The sequence below is a fragment of the Mus pahari genome, chromosome 13 (genome assembly GCF_900095145.1).
Source record: "Mus pahari chromosome 13, PAHARI_EIJ_v1.1, whole genome shotgun sequence".
Classification (NCBI taxonomy): domain Eukaryota; kingdom Metazoa; phylum Chordata; class Mammalia; order Rodentia; family Muridae; genus Mus; species Mus pahari.
The window spans coordinates 93,413,097-93,427,187 of NC_034602.1; the positions used below are offsets into that span (position 1 = coordinate 93,413,097).

Sequence of the window (14,091 nt, forward strand, 5' to 3'; positions counted from 1 at the left end):
CTTGAGATTCTTTTCCTCAGGACTCGTTCCAGGTTTTCAGGCCTGTTGTGAATCACCACTAGAGTGGGTGTGGCATATGTGGTGTGTCTATATGTGTATGCATGTATGTAAGTATGTATGATGTAAATGCATATGTATGTAGTATATGTGCTGTGTGTCTGTACATGTGTGGTGTGTGTGTATGTACAGTATATAGTGTGTGTGTATGTATGGTATGTATGTGTATGTATGTAGTATTGTGCTGTGTGAGTCTGTATGTGTATGTGGTGTGTGTGTATGTGTGCATGTGCACATGTGTGTGTGTGTGTGTGTAGGTGTGAGTGTGTGTGTCTTGGTGTGTGTGTGTAGGTGTGTATGTAGGTGTGTGTGTGTAGGTTTATGTATGGGTGTGTGAGTGTCTGTAGGTGTGTGTGTAGGTGTGTGTGTGTGTGTGTGTGTGTGTGTGTGTGTAGGTGTGTGTGTGTGTAGTTATATACACTGTGGGTTTCAGGGACCCAGCTTAGGTTACCAGGCTTGAGCAGGCTTTTACCATCTGAGCAGTCTCCTGCCCTGGATCTAAAGTTTTAAAGTCTCTATTTTTAGGTCATTGGACCCATTACTTTTAGATCATTTGTCTGTTGCACATTCAGCTGCCATCACCACATGACCTCTCAGGGAACTTCCTTTTCTTCCTGCTGTTTTAGTGGTTTTGATGGTGTAAAGTCAGGGATTTCAAAGCTGTAGCTCCAGGTAGAGTTTTATCCTGCAGCTCAGGGCTCGAGGTTGCAGGAATGTTAACTGAAACATAAATGCGGATGATTTCTATTAGTGCAGTTCCTTCTCAGATGCTTTCTCTAACCGGAAAAGGCGGCAGAGAGAATGAGTAAAACCCTGCTGGTGGTTTTGACTGAGAGCTTAAAACTTTACTTTCGTTATTACCAGACAGGATTAACTGACATTAAAAGCAAGACAAAAAAGAATAGCAGGTCACCCTAAAGAGTAATTTCAGCATTGAAAAAAAAATCAGATGTTATAGCCATACCTGTATAAAATACTTAATTTTAGTGTAACTATTTTAAAATTTTAAAGTAAATTTATGGCACTTTCATATGTAGTTATTAAGTATAAATTCTTTACTGGCTACAGGATTTTGACTTCAGAGCCTATAATAGGAGTTATACTGAAAGAATTTGTATAAATTTAAATTGGAAACCACAGTAGGATTTCACAGAAGGTCCTGGGCTAGGTATTGATTACAGACACAAAGATAAAGATAGTCCCTGCACAGGATACAGTCCTAGACTTGATGGTGAAGCAGATATGAAAAGCTAAAAGCTCTGAGAAGACAAAGAAGAAATACATTTTTCCAGGAAGGTGCCAGCACCTGACAGAAGTGATTAATTATGCCTTCGAAGAACAGTGACAGTTTAGGAATTCCCCCCCACACACACACACAATAATAAAACAATGCAACAACATTGCCACTTAATAAGACAATGCAACAACATTGCCATTTCCACACCATCTACAAGAGACACCCCTAACCTCATGGTACCCCTAAAAAATGGTCTGGGAAAGAGCTAAAGTTCAAAGGTGAAGAAGCTAAGGACCACATAGCTAGCCACACAGAAATTGAGCCCAGATGTGTACAGTTCCTTACCCTGGACCTTAGCCTTGTCCAGTCCAGAAATATCCATTCCACTCTCTATTACAGTCTGCAGTTAACTTGTATCTGTGGAAAGTTTAGACATAGAGCTTTAATCTAGAAGCTCAAATAAAATGTCAAATTGCTCCAGGATAGAGGACTTGCTGAAAATGAGGCCACGAGTTCTCTCCCTAGTTCAGAGTAGAAGGCAGAGGCTGGAGAAGTGCACATAAGACAAAAACACAAGATAGAAGCCCAAGTTAATTGGCCAGCAGCAGCCTCTTCTCTCCCTGAACTCAAATCGCAGTTTGAAGATGGAGACTTCTGACTTCATGTGTTTGCCAGATTCTCTCGTCCATAACTTGTGAACACTGGAGAGTCAAGGAAAGAGCCCTTAGGCTTTTCTGAGACCTCTGGCACCCAGCGTTCACACATTGACTACCTGATTGCTGACCTGCCCCATTTTTTTTCATAGGGAGCTTGCTAAGTGTGTGGTTGTGAGTTGAGGTAACTGGAGTGAAAAGACTAGACTTGGTGTTTGTAAGCTAGCAAAAAACGGAGAGATGACCAGAGCAGTATGGTGTTGTGGCTCTTAGGCTAGTAACTCTCCATATTTAACGTGTATCATCAACCCCCTGTGTACAGTTGCAGAACTGCCCTGCCCACCCCCTTAGGTCATCAGATCTGGGATGGAGGCATGCAAGTCTCATTTCCAAACTTCAACACTGTGTCTATTTTGCTTTTCAAGGTAGCAAAGATGAATAACTTCAGCAACTGATCTCACGCTTTGAGTGCTTACAACATGAAGTGCTTGGTTCCTTTTCTTGGCACTTTACACGTCTATGGACTTCTCCCAGCACCTTGAAGCACTATACCTAGATTACTGATAGAGGTGTGTAAAAAGGAGCAGCCCTTCCTCGGACCTACAGAGGAAGAGCAGATGTACACCTGCTGCACCTTCACCAACAACCTCGGGTTTACTGTGCCCTTGGCAGTGGGCTGGCCTGCCTCAGCTTTCAGCCAGGATGCTAATGACAACAGAGCATGCTGAAGCACCACAGGGAGGTGTTTGGAGAACAAGACCCTGCGAGGAAGGCTTTCAACTTTAGGAGTTGCTTTTCTGAGATTTGTGCTTGGTGTTTGTTTGTTTTCTGTTCTGGTGATCCAAACTTAAGGCCTTGAGACACTGGCCCTGAGCTACATCCCCACCCAAGTCCCTCAGGTAGAATATTTGAATTTAGAGCTATCTCATGGAGTAATTTTGTATCTCCCTGCTGCCTTACAAGGTACTTGGATCTCTCCCACCCCTCTCCCTTTCTTAAAGCAGACTACTAAAACTGGTCTCTGTCTTTCCCCCAGAGACACAAACCTCTTCTGCTTCCTCAGCCCACCCTAGGTTGTTGGCTTGTCCTGGGTTAATGAGGCTGATGCAGTACTGATTCCCCTAAGGCCCCAAGGGGTTTAAGGTTGTCTTCCAGAGCCAACAACTGCATTGGGATTAGAGGCAGTATAATATTTTATTCTGTGAGCAGGAAGAACAGTTAGGTGGGGGGAGGGGTGCGGGGGCGGGGAGGAATAGGCTCCTTCCCCACACCCCGCCCATACCCCACTTTTTATCATGGCTTGGAAAATGATTGCCTTCTATAAACTCACCATGCAGGAGCACACAAACTAGTTAATGGCTGCTGGCTGCCCGTTTCTGTCCTCTTCTGTCTCTCCCAGACTGCCAGGACAGAGTAATTCTTTATCCGTCAAGGGCTCTGAGGTGCCAGCTGGTTACTAACAAGCTCTCTCTCTCTGAAGACTGCTACAGTTATCTTATCTGCACTTTTTCCCCCCAATAGGCAAATTTTCTTTTTAGGGAGCTGCCAGTTTTCAAGATGCTAGTTTGTGCTTTCAAACTATAATTGGGCAGAGAGATAGGCAGAGGAACCCAAGGTTCAGATCAGTGGGTGGGAGAGAATCCCTCCCCTACATCGTCTAAACAACAGGTGGTTTGGGGCACATTGTTAACTCTTTTGCGCGCGCGCGCGCGCGCGCACACACACACACACACACACACACACACCGATCCCCACCTCTGCCCACATAAAATCGTAGGCGGAGCTTTCATACGGAATGGCACCTGCTGCTCAAAGCCCAGAAGCCCATCTTGCAGGGTCCAGTAACGCGGGACTCCCGCCAGCCGGTCACCAGGATTAAGGCTGTCCAGGGTCTTAAAGCTTTGTAAACTACGGGCATTGGATCTTTTTCGTTCTCTTCTGTTCCCCTCATATATACCACCGCCCCCTCTCCACCCGCTTCCTGGACCTTTTACTCTCTGAGGAGGGGTTATCTCCATCCTGACCTTCTGGGAGTTCCCAGGAGGGCTATTTTTAGCAGCCGCCGCTATGCTTCAACTTAGCCCAGGGAGGAGCTGCGGTGTAAGAGCGGATGGCGGGCTCACAGAAACCACCCGCTTTTTGGCGTTGTTAGGGTTGCACACAGGAGGCAGAGGACAGATCTTCCCTGCTGTGCCAACCAGGTGGGCAGCTCCGAGCAGCGGAATCATCTAGTCGCGGAGAGGCTTGATTTCCCGGTGGGGAACGCGGGGCCCGCCCAGCGCCGGCCCGCCTGCCCTGGACGCCTGGTGGTCTCGGCAGAGGAGGAAGTTCCCGGGCACCGCTGCCTGCGTCACAGCGGGGCTGGCACCGCGGAGGCGGCTCAGCAGCCAGCGGCGACCCCGGGGCTGGGCGCTGGGCGGCGCTGGCTGCCGCGGGCCAGGCGGCGCGCGGGGCGGCGCTGGAGGCGGCTCCGCTCGCAGGCGGGGAGGCACCGGGGAGGAGGAACAGGGCTGCGGAGCTGGGGCGTTAGCTGCGTCCCGGCTCAGAGCCCGCGAAGAGGACGAGGACCGAGGCGCCGCCGCGGCCGTGGCCGCAGCACTCTGGGCGCGACAAGCCATGAGCAGCGACGCCGCGGTCGCTTGCCGCCGCTGAGCCCAACCCGGACACAGCTCGCCGCGCCCTGGCACCCCCTTCTGCGGATACCCTCGCCCCCAGAGGTAAGTGCTGGGGACCCGAGGAGGGATGGAGAGGGACAGCCAGGACCCTGCCAGTAGGCTCGGTTCTCTGGGCGCGCCCCAGCCTGGACGCGTCCATCCTGCCTCCCCAGGGCTCTGGGACAGGCACAATGTGGTCGCCTGCCCAGCGTGCGGTCCGGGGATCCCGCTAACCCCAACCCCACCCAACCCACGCGGGCCCTGGCGTCCGCGCCAGGGACCCCCAGTCGGGCGCCCTGTACAGCCTGGGCCGCCGCAGGTTCTGGGGACTGGGGGAGGGGCGTATTAGGAGAAAACGCGGTCGCTGCAGGGATGGCCCGAGCGATTCTCCTTCCCTACCTTCAAAACCCCCGGAGATGCTGGGGCCTGGTTTTTCTGCTCTTCTCCCCAACCCCCTCGCTTCCCTGGAAGATGCCTGAAGTTACACTTTTTGAGGAAGGAGGGGGGAAATCGAAGGTCTCCACAGGGATCCAAAGAGCACCAGTCCGCTCACCTGCAAGTCCAGAGGGGCGGGAGGGGGCTGCGCGGTATCCTGGAGGCCAGGTGTCTAGGCCAGCAGCTGCGGCCAGGATCTCTGCCTTCATCCCAAACTGACCCTAGCAGGCTCTTGTATTTTTTTTTTTTTTTCTGGTTCCCAGCATAGAGGTGTTTGGGATGGAGTTAGCCCCTTGGGAGCCCTAGGGTGTGCTCTATAGACGCCAAAGCCTTTCTTTTTTTTTCCAGCAGCTAATGCTTCCCTCCCCCCACACTTGGCTGTATACATCAGATTTCAGTTATTTTAAAATCCTTCAAGTTACCTTTCTTTGCAACGGCTCAGCCCACATCTAGTCCCCATGCTTAATGCGGATGTTTTATTAGAGGGTGAGGGCAGAACTTTACTGAGTTTCCAGTTCCTTAAGTATTTTAAACTCGCAACAAATTCGTTAGGAAACAGTTTTGGGTTCCCATCCTCCTTAAAGTGAAAAATAAGTCTAATTGATCTTTGTGGGAGTGCCCGGGTTTGGCTCAGCGTGCCTTATTACCCTTTTAGAGGTGCTGTTTCACCCCTACAGACTGCAGTAGCATAAGAAGTGTGGCCTTAGCTAACGGTCACATTTCTGCCGAGTATGCAGTGCTTTGCTGAAGCTTGGACAAGGATTTAGAGTGGACCGGCATTAAGATGCCACCTGGGTGACAGGGGAATATGAGTAATTTTAAACCGCTTGTTTCATGCAGTTCTGCAACACTCCCAGCACCGAAGCTCTATAAACACTTCTATTTCCTGATGAATTGTAGAAAGCCACCAAGCGTCCTTGTAATCTGCACTCCACAATAGATATGTGGACAAAGCTATCAGATTAGATTTACACATCTCTAGTCTATGATACTTGAATTTCTTATGACTTAGACCAACTGGGAGATGGGGGGGCAGTTTTTGCAAGTACAAACATTTCCCTCTTTTATATTCTAGACTGACAGCAGCTAGGGCCCCCCACCTCACTGTCTATAAAAGGTGGTAAGCATAATTAACCATTTCTCATAAGCAAAACAGCCTGAACTAGTGCTAGCAACACTGATCTACTGTTTCTCAGATTTTCAGGCTCTTGGATGAAATATTGTGAGTTTTTGTTTTATTGTTTTATTGGTCTTGTGTAGCTTAGGCTGGCCCCAGACCTTGAGCTTCTGATCTCCACAGGGCTGGGATTACTGGAGCACCACCGCCCAGTTTATTCTGTGCTGGGGATTGAATCTAAGGCTTTGTTCATGCTAGACAGTCTATCAACTGAGTTACATTCTCAAGGAGTGGTTTTTGTCTTTTTTTTTTTTTTTTTTTTTTTATGGGAGTGGTTTTTTTTTTTTTTTTTTTTTTTTTTTTTTTAGGAGGAGTCTTTTAGTAAAGAAAAAGTTGTAAGAACTCTAACAGAAATGAACAACTTGTCTCTTATGTGAAGTTTGTTTTTTAAAAACAATTCAGAGTCAGAAATATTTTAACTCCAAATACCCAGTTTTTATCAAATTATTATGATTGATTGATTGATTGATTGATACAGGGTACTGGCTGTCTTGGAACTTGGTCTGTAAGACCAGGCTATCCTCAAACTCAGAGATCTGCCTCCTTCTACCTCCAAAGTGCTGAGATTAAAGGTGTGCGCCACCTCTGATTGCCAGTGACTTTTAAATCTTCTGTAGTACTTTAATCCATAGTCATTGGCAGCATGGTAATAAAGCCCAAGTTAAAAGAGAAATGGAATAAAAGTTATACTTACTTAGCAAGACTTGTCTTAATGATTTGATAACATTTCTGTTATGTAAGCTGGCTGGCCTGGTGTCCTTCCCACCCTAATAGAGATGGTTCCATACCCATTTTATAGAATGGGGCTCAGAGTTTTTGACTTGGCAAATGCCATGCCACTGGAAGATCCTGAGTGAATCTTGTTTGCCCTTGTTTGTTTTTAGGCACAGTCTCGCTTTTCCACCCAGTCTTGCCTCACAGTCCCGGCAATCCACCTGCCTCGCCTCTTGAGTGATAGAAGTACACATGTGAGTTCACCACATCTGGTTCTCTTGAATTCTCACTGTTACCCTTTGTCCCCATTATCCAAAGGCTCCCCCCCCAAAAAAAAACTAACCATAACACCTGCACAAGAAAACAGAAATTAAGAGCATAAAGTAACCTCTCCAGAGTTTGCCATGCCCTGGTTGATCTGCAACAGAGTTTGAATTTTGAGTAAGGACAGTCTATTTCCAAAGCTGGTGTTCTTTTGACTGATTGCAACTAAATGAGTAATTTGAAAAGACCTAGAGGACCAGTGTGTCCTCTCCCATCAGCTGTTCTTGGCAACTGTATCTCATGGACTATACATTCCCAAGATTTTCTCCCTCATCCCCGAAATGTTGGCTGTGTCTCTAATCTTGGTTCATCTGTTAACATACATTACACTAATGAGGTTGATGTTACTATGCAGGTGTTGTGGAGGTGTCTTTGACTCCATTTCTTTTAAATATAAATGGTAACTAGGCATGGTGAGACACACCTGAAATCCCAGCACTCAGGAGGCAGAGGCAGGAGGATTGTTACCAGTGTAAGGTGACCATGGTCTGGCCATTGCGCGTTCCAAGGTGGTCTGGGCTACACAGTGAAGGCCTTTCACAAAAATAAATAAGTAAATAAAATATAAAATTATATCATAGAAGAATATATGGACTGGAGAGATGGCTTAGCGGCTAAGAACACTGACTGCTCTTCCAGAGGTCCTGAGTTCAAATCCCAGCAACCACATGGTGGCTCACAACCATCTGTAATGAGATCTGATGTTCACTTCTGGTGTGTCTGAAGATAGCTACAGTATACTTATAATAAATAAATAAATAAATAATAAAAAAAAGAATATATTCATTGTTTTAAATTGGCACAATATACAGTGTGTAGCCTCAGGTTAGAGTAGTTGCTCTCAAGTTCTGGCTGCACTGAAAGGATCCCATGTGATTGAGCCACGTTGAGTCCGGTTTCCTTGTGTAACGGGAGTTTTAGAGCCTAGCTCACTGCATGAATTAGATGAAGCTCGGCATGTAGAGGCAGCTCCCTTCTCCTAGCAGATGAGCAGTGAGGATTCCATCATCATAGCCTGTCTGGAGCTGACTGAGATCTCTGCCTTCAGCTTTGGTGTCTTTTACTGGAGGGGCGGAGGACAGTGTTGCCATAGGCTCGGTCCTCCCCCAGCTACCCTTGGGTTAAATGTTTTTTTTAGCATGTCTGACTTTTGAATCACATCCTTTCCTGAAGTCTTGAGTTAGAAACAAGCACTCACCTTTTTTAGTGTTTCTTTGTTCTGCGCCACACATTTTAAAGAACTTACTGGAGCTGTTTCAGTGGCTTGGAATGTGTGTGCTTTGGCAGACAGACTTTCCTGTGTCTGCCACTCCAGGTCTCTCAACCTTGTTTATCTCTCAAGGCCGGTGACAATGCCGTTATCTCCCCAGCACACACCCCACCCTCAACCGTAGGCAAAGCTAGGAGCTAAATGCCCCCTCCCCTCTGGTCCCAAATCTCCCTCAAACCCTTCTGTCAGTCCAGTTGTACTTCAGACAAGCACGTTAATGCTTTAAGTTTTTTTCATGTTTAGTGTTTTCATGTTCATAGTATGTTTCCGGGTGATATACAACGGAAGGCAGTAAGTCATTTGAGGTAGTAGACGTTTTTTTCTATTTTGTTTTTCTTTGCTTAGTTAGGACAGCACCTTGATGGTTCTTATGCCCTAAATGAAAGGCAAGTCATGTATTTGTAAGCAGTCAGTCCTACTGCAGCTAAGAAAAACACCACAGTACTCGCTTACCATATAGTTAGTGTCACCTTTGTCCTAAGATTCATCTCAAGCGCCTCACTTGTTTCTCTCTCTCTCTCTCTCTCTCTCTCTCTCTCTCTCTCTCTCTCTCTCTCTCTCTTTGTGTGTGTGTGTGTGTGTGTGTGTGTATGTGTATGTGGGGCATGTATCTGTATGTATGTGTGTTCATGTGTGTGAGGCTGCTCACCCACTTGTGTGTGCATCCCTATGGAGGTCCATGCACACCCACATGTCTGTGTGTTCCTGTGAAGGCTGGTGGTTCATATTGGAAGCCTTCCTTGAACACTCTGCATTTTATTCACTGATGCAGAGTCTCTTACTTGAGCTAGGATCTCTCAGTACAGCTGGCTAGTGTACTTCTAGGATGCCCTTTCTCTGCTTCTGAGCTCTGGAATGACAGGCAGGCTGCAGAATCCACCTGACATCCATATAAGGTCTGAGGATCGGGATAAACTCACCTACCCAGCACCTTCCTTTACTCATTTAGCTAGTCTTACATCTATGGAAGGTCACAGCTCTTAAATAAAGACCTTCCCATGCCAGCTAAGAAAAGAGCACTTCATTAATAAACTGCTCCGGGGGCAACATAATAAACATCATTGGATTATAAACCAGTTGAGTACCTAGGTATCAGATAGCCCAGGGAGCTGTTAGCCTCAGATAGCCCAGGGGCTGTTAGCCTCAGATAGTCAGGAGGGCTGCCTTTGGTTAGGAATGCCTTTACCACAGAATAAGGTATGCCAACCCCAGGAGCTGTTTGAGGTTGTTCAGACCTTCGGACATAGTGCTGTGTGCCGGAGGCTGCCTGCCTACTGGTCTGTAAACATGGGGAAAGGAGGGTTAGGATCAAGTGGATGCAGCTGCAGAGAAGCTAACGTGCCCTTGAACAGCTAACGTGGAAGTACCCCTCCTCACCCTGAGGCCCCGTGGCTGGTGCAAGAGAAGTCCTTTAGATAGTTTGTTGGGACTCTGTGGTGAGAACCCAAGGTCAAGAAGTGGAGAATGACTAAGCCCTTCTAGTTATCAGATATGGAAACATGCTGGACCATTTACTTAGAAGAGCTGTTTCTCATCACAAACTTTACAAGGAAATCGAGGAACATTCTCTGATGTTGGTGTATTGTTTGGGGGTGGGATGGGGTATAAGAACACCGAATTAAATACATGGCTACGTCCATCACACACTCCTACCGAGTCACAGCCCCCACTAGCCAGCTCTTGGATTAAAAGGATACACGCATGATTCTATAGCCTGTGATATGTCTTACCGGAGAGCTGTTGGTAGGGGAAAAAAAATGTAATGCGGGGTCAGAAAAGTTTAGCAAAATTCAGAAATCAGCTGTTAGGGAGATTGGAGACTTTCTCTGTGTAGCCATGGCTGCCTTGAATGCAGCCACTGTGCCCAGCTTTCTTATATTTTATAGTTTAAGAAAGTCATTGGACATGTTTCAGATGCTGGAAGTGTTTTAGAGCAATCCAGGGTTGCTATGTATTCTTTAAAGAATTTTTCCAAGGACCTAGCAAAAGAAAGCTATTCCCAAACCAAGAAACCAGTTAGGTGGAACATGTGGAGCGTTAACCTGGCTAGGCTGAATCTGCCTTAGACCATCGAACGTGAGAAAGCTTAATACCCCAGGTCCATTCACGTTTCTGTGGATTGTGGCCCTTGGTCAAGTTGTCTTCCCACCCCACCCCCTTCTTTCTAATCCAAGCAGTTTTTGCTGGGGCAAGATGACCCCTGTCTTCATTCTTTGTTACATTCAGAAGTCATAGAAGAGACATTTGAAACTAGAGGGCATACAGAGTAGACAATATATGAATATGTTTTTATAAATGTACATGATATCTTAATTTAAAAATCCTCTACACTTATATTTTTATTTTGTAGTTAGGAGAAGCATACTTAGCTAGACATAGCTCCTTTATGAAGAATGACACATGCAGGTACCTCTGTTGCCACTCCCAATTCCAGGTTTGTGTTAGCATCATTAACTGTCCCCTGTACATTGCTCCGCACATCCTTTTAATCCCAGCATTTAGGAGGCAGAGGCAGCTGGATCTCTGTGACTTAGGTTTTGAGATAAGGTGTCTTACTAGGACCTGGTTATCTGATACAGCGAGACTGTCTCACCAGCCAGCCCCCAGGAATCTGCCTGTTTCTGCCTCTCCAATGCTAAGAATACAAGCTTGTGACACAACGACCAGTTTTTAAAAACAAACAAACAAAAACAAAAACCTTGGGTGCCAGTTATCTGGGTAATAATTCAGATCATGCTTGTGACTAACAGCTTGTTCTCCAGCCCATTGTCTTAAACTGAATTCATTTGTAAAGAATTAAGATGATTACCTAAACGTGACACTGGCAAAGTTAAATCCCCTAAATTCTTCTCCCAAACCCTCCTCTGCTTTTGCTTTCTGATGGGAAGTCCGCCTCAGTTCTCACACAGTCAACACCCTTCAGTGGTTCTTCCCATGCTACGGATGTTCTGATACCAGCCATTTCTTCTTGGGACCTGTCAGTTGTTTACTGAGTATAAGTTAAAGTTTGTCTGTATCAAAGAATCTACACTTGTTCATAATGACAACACACTGTTCCTTATTAAAAAGATTTTGGCCTGCAGATATCTGGGGAGGGTGGGGCTTCCAGGGTTGTTCTTGGCTTCCTGGTTTCTTGTACAAGTCCCCCGGGGAACAGAAGCCTGGGCTTCTGGTGCGTTCTCTGCAGCAGTGAGGAGATTGTGTTTTCCAAGCAGTTTCCCCACATCTGGTGGTTGGCATGCTCTGGCACACACCATCTCCACAAACAGCACCCCCCTTTCCCCCAACTTTTCCACCTCAAACATCTAAAACCATGTCTGGTGACAAGAAAGCATCCAGGATGGCCAGAGCCTTGTCCATTCCTTCTGGTCACTCAAGAGTCTCTGGGACGCGGCTCGGGACTATTGATGGCGTAACTGTACATGGTGATATTTCTTACCTCCTAGCTGGGAGTTTATCTACCTCCTTCTGAGGTTTTTATTTTGTCTTCAGACAGGGTCTCGCTGTGCAGCCCTGGCTGACCTGGATCTTGCTGTGTAGATCAAGCTGGTCTTGAACTCACAGAGTTCTGCTGGGATTAAAGGCATGCACATGTCACCCACTAACACCCTTCTGTTTCAGTTCTGGTAATGAAATTTAGTGTCATTAAGAAATCAGTCTTTCCTAACAGAGGCAAATATATGTACGGAAATATCTCTGAGTGGAATAGAAAATTAGGAGGAATCATTGAACTTAACTGTAAACTAGCAGCAAGCATATGAACATGATGTGAGAACTTCAAAGGAAGCCCTAAATGAAAAGCTGCCTCCTCAGACAAGCATCTGGAACTTTGTGAGCCCAAGAGTAGTGTGTGTGCATTTTCATGTGTACCGTGTGTGCATTTTCATGTGTTCACTAGCATGTATAATTATTCATGATGATGTGCTGGTTTATGACATTTCTTACATGCATATAATACATTAGATAGTGTTCACTCATTACCCTCTTTTGTCCCCCTCTCCCTTCTCCCTCTTTCCCTCCTCCAGTCCCTTCTGCTTCCCAACTACTCCATTCTACTTTGTCTTTTTTTTTCTCTCATGCACTTGGTCAAAAAACATCAATAAGAATTACTAGTAGTCATTTTAAAATATCTTAGAGGTTTATGAAAGTCAGAAACCCGTTGAGATATCCGCATGCCTCGGTAAGTGGGAAAGATACAGCTGGGCACCCAACTTCCGGAACAACGGGCTGGAGATTACTTAGTCCGTCATTTCTGTTTTGGAGCCTCGAAGAATGACTTCACTGGGAAAACATTGTAAAGATAAATGACTCTGCCTCCCTGAATGTTAGCAAGGCCAGTACAGTGTGCATATCAGTGATGTTAGGAAACACTGTCCAGATTACACTCGGCTTTCTGGCCAATGCCTAGCTACACAGATCGTTCCTCCAGCGGCCAGGGCTGGAGGAAGTGGCTGCAGTAGCAGGGGGTGTGCTTTGGACATGCTAGTGATCTCAGCGTTTTATGAAGTCTCTGGACGACATGTTAGAAAGCATCACCTGCCACTTGTGTGAGACCATGAAGACAGAGCCTGGTGCTAACTCGAGGATTCGAAATGAGCTGGGTAGAGTAAGCTAAATAACACTGAGGTGAACGAAAATAGTCAAAAGCAAACAGCGAGGTAATTAATTGGAGGAAAGCACACTTGTTATGATGAAGAGAAGAAGCTGTGTAAGTCCACGTGGTGTTTACTTGGATGTGTGTGTTGTCAGTGCGGTGATCAACACATGCCTGAGAACGAATAAATGAAAGATACAACGCAAGGCAGAGAAAGGCAGTGTGCCGTTAACATAGAAGCCAATGGTGCTGACCAGCTAGCAGACCTCTGGAAATGCTTGCTAGAAGAATAATTTAAGAAGCGCACCCAGCCCCAACTCCCATGTGTAAGGAGGGACGCTTGATAGGAGAGATGGATGGAAGACTTGGTTTTAAAATGTGGATTCAAGGTTATTACTAAACTTTTGGTTTGAGACAGGGTCTCACTTTGTAGTCCTGATTTGCCTGGAACTCATTATGTAGACCAGGATAACCTGCAACTTCTGAACATCCATATACCTCTCCCTGAGAATGTTGAGATTAAAGCCATTCTCCACCATGTTCTGTGTTACTGACTAGACCCTTGACCAACAGCATTAAATGGGTGGCCAGGAAACAGATTTGCAAGAACAATTCTGCTCTCCATTGAGAGCATTTGCATTTTTCTTATGCGTTTTTATCAGGAGTCTTAATTTCTTCTCAGAGATTGTAAATAATACCTTGCAAATAGATTCTGTTCCAGATCAAGTTTGAAACTTTCCTGATCGGTTTTGTTACATCTTCAGTTAATTTTTTTAAGTTGGAATATGAAATCACGGGTTGCATTATGGCGTGCGTGTGTGTATTCAAGGACAAAGTATAATGAAGCTTATTGCTTCAGACACTCTTTACACATTGTATTGCTCAAAGATATTTCATCTATCCTTTTGTATTTCTGTGTTACGATGTTTGAACTTCTTACCCACTCACTCACTGTCTTAGTCAGGGTTTCTATTCC

The 14,091-nt window shown here is 45.9% G+C and overlaps 1 protein-coding gene across 2 annotated transcripts in view; it reads left to right on the forward strand.

Annotated features, from left to right (window-relative positions):
* Positions 1–4,413: 4,413 nt before the first annotated feature.
* Positions 4,414–14,091, forward strand: part of Lrrc8c (leucine rich repeat containing 8 VRAC subunit C) — a 90,674-nt gene continuing 80,996 nt past the window's right edge. Inside the window, exons 1-2 of one of the 2 annotated variants that reach the window (XM_029545256.1) lie at positions 4,414–4,664; positions 7,098–7,181. The gene's annotated coding sequence lies outside the window, so the exon portion shown is untranslated. The remainder of the gene's footprint in view (positions 4,665–7,097; positions 7,182–14,091) is intronic. The other variant, XM_021210519.2, reaches the window with a different exon arrangement.